The sequence below is a fragment of the Protopterus annectens genome, chromosome 6.part0, assembly GCF_019279795.1.
Source record: "Protopterus annectens isolate FY-2018-M chromosome 6.part0, PAN1.0, whole genome shotgun sequence".
NCBI classification, from domain to species: Eukaryota; Metazoa; Chordata; order Ceratodontiformes; family Protopteridae; genus Protopterus; species Protopterus annectens.
Window position 1 is genome coordinate 918,587,331 of NC_056737.1, and position 6,000 is coordinate 918,593,330.

At 38.2% G+C, this 6,000-nt stretch overlaps 1 protein-coding gene across 1 annotated transcript in view; it reads right to left on the reverse strand.

Moving 5' to 3' along the window:
- Positions 1 to 4,184, reverse strand: part of TMEM251 (transmembrane protein 251) — a 41,131-nt gene extending 36,947 nt beyond the window's left edge. The window contains exon 1 of the mRNA XM_044074568.1: positions 3,951 to 4,184. The gene's annotated coding sequence lies outside the window, so the exon portion shown is untranslated. The remainder of the gene's footprint in view (positions 1 to 3,950) is intronic.
- Between the last annotated feature and the right edge of the window lie 1,816 nt (positions 4,185 to 6,000).

The following is a 6,000-nucleotide window of genomic DNA, read 5'->3' on the forward strand; positions in this document are numbered from 1 at the left end:
CGGGGTCTGAGAGCCTTTAAAGATCCCTCCACTCCGTTTTAACATGCAAGATGAAATAGACTGCAAATTTCATCAACGATGGGTCCTTGCAGCACATAAGTGTTCTTTAGAGTGGGTATCTACATTAGTTGAACGTGATAGGATCAAGCAGGGTGAATTACATAAAGATATTGACTCCGCATGTCATAAGATTATCACTCAAATGAATTCTGAGTTTCTGGACAAAATTTTGAGTGATATTAATAATAAACTTATTGGTTATGAAGAGGAAATTATGACCCGAAAGAAAAAATTGCTAAGCGATACGCAGGATTATGATGGTGGTAAACCTTTCCTCACGAAGACCAATCAGAGGAAATCATCCCGTCATGTGTCTTTTGAACAGGCGAATTTTCAAACAGAACAGCGTTCTTTCTTTTCTGCTGCATCTAGAAACGGGGTCAATAACATCTGGTGAGGATGTTGGCAATAATGTAACCAATTTTCCTTTCTTGCCTAAAGCACAAAACCCGGAGGGTATACAATGGACTTTGTGACTTTAATGGCCCAGGAGGATTTAAATCTAAGAAGCGACAATGGGAGGGACAATTCAATGGCAATGAACAACAATATAATAACCAACACCCCCCCAACAATTTCAGTATTCAAAGAAGGGGAAATGGTAACAACAGCGGTTTTAGAAATGGGAGTTTATACCCACTGTTATTCCGCGTTTACAAGATGTTAAATGTGATATTTATAAATTTTCTCGGAAGTTGCAGTTAAAATATTTCTTTTATAATCAGGAGATGTTTTTAGCAGATGTTAATGAAATTGATTCTAATTCAGGTAATGAAAATTTTTATTCATGTTCATCTGATGATTTCATTAATGCCAATTATAAATTTGATAAGAGTAAATTAAAATCTAATTACAAGTTTACACCTGTTTTCAATAATGATTTAATTAAATCTTTTTATCAAATGCTTGATTTTTCAGTTGTAGAATTGTTTTTTAAAGATATGTCCACTGTTGATTATAACTGAACTAAATCTGAATGGGTTGCATTACAGAATTTAAGGGGAAATAATAATCTTATTTTTAAACCTGCTGATAAAGGCAATAGATTAGTTATTTTAGATGTTCCTGAATATTTGAAAATGTGTTATGCTCATTTAAATGATGGCGATGTATATATAAGAGTAGATATTATAGCAATAACCCATGCCTGGGTGTGGGTAATGCTGGATTTACCCACGGTTGGTGTGGTTTGGTCACAAGGGCGAAGTCCGAGTGGCCAAACAAAGACAACCGTGGGTAAATCCAGCATTACCCACAGCGTGGTTATTGCTATACTAATGACATTTACGAAAAAAATAATTACTTTTCTTAAATAATGGCATTGTATAATGCCTCCTTGCTGCCCTTCCGCAGCTGTCTGGTATTCTGCGGCGCGCAGTTCTGATGTACTGTGCATGCGTATGCCTACACAGTACATCAGAGCTGTGGGCAAAAGCAATGGAAAAAGCAAGATCTCCGTTGCTTTTTACAAACTTTTGCCATGTTAAATGGGTTTAACATAGCGAGACAGCTTTAAAAAAAAGCAACGGAGAATCTCTTATACTTAAAAATATTGTGGCAGAAATAAATTTTACATTTTGTACTAGAGTATCTGATAAAGTACCATTCACAATCTAGATTTGGGTACCTTGGTCAGATATTTTATGATTCAGAATTGTGCAGTTCAGCCTGTGTAATGGATTAAATGCCATCAGGCAGTTCTTTAATGTGTACAAGGGTTTTGCTTTTAATTTACCATATGCTTTACTTAGTTCTAAAATCAATTGTTTTTAAGTGCTCAAGATTAAGCAATGAAACATCTGACAAGATAAAGTCTGTCATACAAGCATTGCATGTTCTGCAGAGTCCTTCTGTCCTAGACAGCAACAGTTTAGGGTTAAAATGACTGCATCTTTTTTGGTACAGTGATGCTGGCATTCATGGAATGCCAGCCTTCTTGGTTGCGTTGCTCAGAATGTTAAAAAGTAAAAAATGAAAGGGTGTGATAAGTAAATAAGAACTCCTCAATCATGTCCGGGTCTTAAATCAAAAGTAAAACCAGCTAGACAGTTATCTAAAATGAAATACATTTCCCAGCCCACACTACAAAAGACAGATAAAACAGGCCAGTAATCTATGAATTCCTTACAAGGTCGAGTATCACACAACAGGAGAGTGCTTCACAAAAGAGGAGCCATATGACAATAAGCAAGCACACAGTCACTAAAATAATTTTTGGCCTTATTTGCTTTATTTGCACTATATCTACCACTCAGTAACAAAGTCATAACTACAGTCATAGCACACATCAACAGACTATATTTTTCACTAATTGCACCTACAAGGTAGAATGGCACCCCTTAGCCTCTCCCCCCTTTAGCACTACCCTAAAACAAAATTTCACACCAACAACCCCTCACTTAAATTATGTCCACTTCCATGGTAAAAGTAGAAGACATTTGAAATAATCTTGTGGTGGTGCAGATGTTAAGTGTTGCCGCCTCACAGCAAGAGGTCCTCCGGTTCGATTCTCAGCTTAAGCGCCTTCTGTGTGGGTCTGCATGTTCTCCCTGCAGTTGTGTGGGCTTCCTCCCACATTCCAAAGGCATGCAATAGGTGGACTGGCCACTCTAAATTGACCGTAGGCGAGTGTGCGCATGACAATAACAGCAGCAGAATGAATTACCACGGCACGGCTAGCAGCCACCTGGCTGTGTAAATTTTAGCTCGAGAAGATTGTCACTACTGAAGTGGACACCCCAACCCCATGTGCAAAATGAGAAAGGGGTTAAGGATAACTGGCTGGGCTAGAAATAATCGAAAATCCATTTTGAGGAAAGTAATGTGCCAGAAATCGTGCCCACTTCAGGAAGTTATACAAGTGAATTTATACTACAAGAGGTTATTATTGACAACCCAATATTATAGCAATGAACAGTATTACAAAGGTGCTGCAACTATTTTAAAACCCACAACATTAACTGCCAATGGGGGGGGGGGGGGGGGCACAACATGCTATCCACAAAGTAAATCAGTCCCTCATTAGGTAAAAAAAAAAAATATATATATATATATATATCAATCATACTCTATAGTTACTTAATGTTGCAAACTAAGTGAAGCAAGGGGTAATGGCATAACACATCAGCCTCAAAATGAGAAACATTTTCTCAAAGGACTACAACGTGCTGGTTATAAATGCTACTTTAAAAATGCTAATGTGGGATACATAAAATTTGTCAACATCACTTTCTAAGTGGGCTTCAACACATTCTCACGTTCTCTGAAATTCCACCACTAACCGAATAATGTACAGCTCTGTTGAGCAGTACTCGCTCCCTCATAACCATCTGTACATCAAAATCAGATCACTCACACAGGATGAAATGTTATATGGACTTACGGGACATCAACGATACTACAGCACTTCGCTTGGCAAATACCAACAAAACATGAACCAAACTTAAACTATTACTTTATACACTGAATGCAAATAGCGTTTAAGTACAACCAAAATTAAATATCAACCTTTACTGCTCTCCCAATCTCTACGCGCGCTGGATTCCTGCACCATAACAGCACTTGCCCCCTTGCCTTTCGTCACACTATCCAAGCACAAGTTATCTTCACTTTACCTAACAAAAATGAACAGACTTTCAAACCCAATGAGAACGAAAACGTAGCGATAGTTGCCCGTTTATTAACTAATACGGACAACAGCAAGTCACTATTGGCAATCTTAAATTACATTATTTAAACTGAGGAAAAAAAGAGATTACGTCTCAATGATAGCAACTCGTGTTCTGAGAGGAAACAAAGTCTTCAAATAATAACTCCTCTTAAACGCTACTAATCCATCAACTTTAAACAGGTAGGGAATCAATAAAACGAACGAAGAAGCAGCGTCTCACCTCTCTCAGTTGTAAGAACAAAAAAAAGAAGGCATCCACTGCCTCGCGTCAACTCCAACCCGAATTTCTTTCGGGTCCACTCTTGCTAACCAACTGAGTCCAAACGCACAGTATTCGAACCACAACCAGCAATACAACCATTCATCTTCTCAATCACCAACTGTCAGCTCAAATTTTCCAAAACCACAAAAACAGCAGCACTTCCTTGTCCCGAGATCCGGATCCGGGTAATAAGCAGCTTTTGCCGACTAAAGAAACAAGTTTATGGCTACGGAATACCGCGCATTTGTGAAGCGCCCTCTGCAGACTAGATGGTTTCAACATACCACTGTCCATAATTGTGGAAGTGCTCTGCATGCCACAGTACTCAACCTCTTAGCACAAAAAATAAATAAAAAATCCGCACGACGCAAAAATAATGGCGGTACAAAGCCCCAAAAATAAGGACAAATTTTAAATATTGCCCTTATAAACTTAGAAAGTTGCTAGAACACCAGGTATTGTGTTACCATGCATTTTCTGAATGATATGAAGTTTGAAACTCAAATGACTGTCATTGTTTAGTGAATTCAGTTCTCACTGATTTGTCACAAAAATCCAGAAGATCACACATTTTATGAAGAACGGACCAAAAGTATGTGGCAAAAATCTGGACATACTGTGAAAATCTGTACAGTTGAGTGGTATGCGAGTGCATACAGCTCAAACTATTAACACAAGATTTCTGGACAAAATCAGAAATGGAGGTTGGGGTGGGCAACAGCCCAAAATCAAGGACAGATTTTAACTAGTACTCTTGTAAACTTAGAAATTTGCTACAATAACAGGTTTTGCATTAGCATGCATTTTCTGAACTGTACAAGTCCATCCATCCACAACCCCTTTTTCCCATTTTGCACATGGGTTCAGGGTGTCACTTCAACAGTGTCAAACATCTGGAGCCAATAAACTAAACCACAACTAAAAGGAGGTAGTGTGCAAAGGAACAATAACCAAAAAAAAAAAAACACCACACAATATCACACTGGAGTCTAATCCCAGATAATAAAATGGCCACACAATAAAGCCCGAAGGTCGCTCACTTTATTAACCACACTAACGCTCAAAATATACACAGTGTTTTCATCTTAAACATATAAAGACTTCTTCAGATGTAAAAAATCAAAAGCAAACGATTCTTCTTATATACCCCTCCCTCTTTAAAATCATCCAATCTTCTTCCGGCTTTTCCCAGTTAAGGGATCACATGCCTGCTTATGATTGGCAGTGGAGTTATATGGTGTCAAGTTGCCAGCCCAGTGCCCAACCTTCCACAGAAGGCACACACATGCATGCACTCACACTTAGGGCCAATTTAGTGTCCAATCCACCTACAGCATGTCTTTGGGATGTGGGAGGAAACTTGAGGACCCGGAGGAAACCCATGCGACCACTGGGAGGACATGCAGACTCTACACAGAAGGCATCCCAGCCGAGGATTGAACCGGAGAACCTCTTGCTGTGAGGTGGCAATGCTAACCGCTCCACCATTGCGACCGATCATCCAATAAGAACTTTATTAGCCTTACTTAAAAACACTTAAAAAATACAAATTGTGTGTATTTTAAAGCTAATAGCAATTAGTGATGCCTTATAAACTATATATTATATTCTAAAAATATATAAATAAATCATGTAGAAAAAACATCAAATACTATATGACAATAGTTGCTAACCAACTATAAAATAGAAAACTATATAAAAATATATAAGAATATGTGTATATTGTCTGAGGTCTTCCCCTCTATTCCCATCTAGTGGTCAAATCAAGAATTACAATTTGCCCTAAGCTTTAAAACTGGGGCCAGAGAAATATAGTCATTTAAACCTGTACCTTTATTTGCTTCCAATTTTAGTTGCCAAAACAATTCACAAAACTCTATAGTAGCCTCCCATGGTCCCCTCATGGATCCACATCCACTTTTTCTATAACATAGAAGCCATACTTTGCTGCTGGACAAAAATTAAGATGCCAGGCTATATAGGGCATTAGTCTCATCCATTTTCCTAA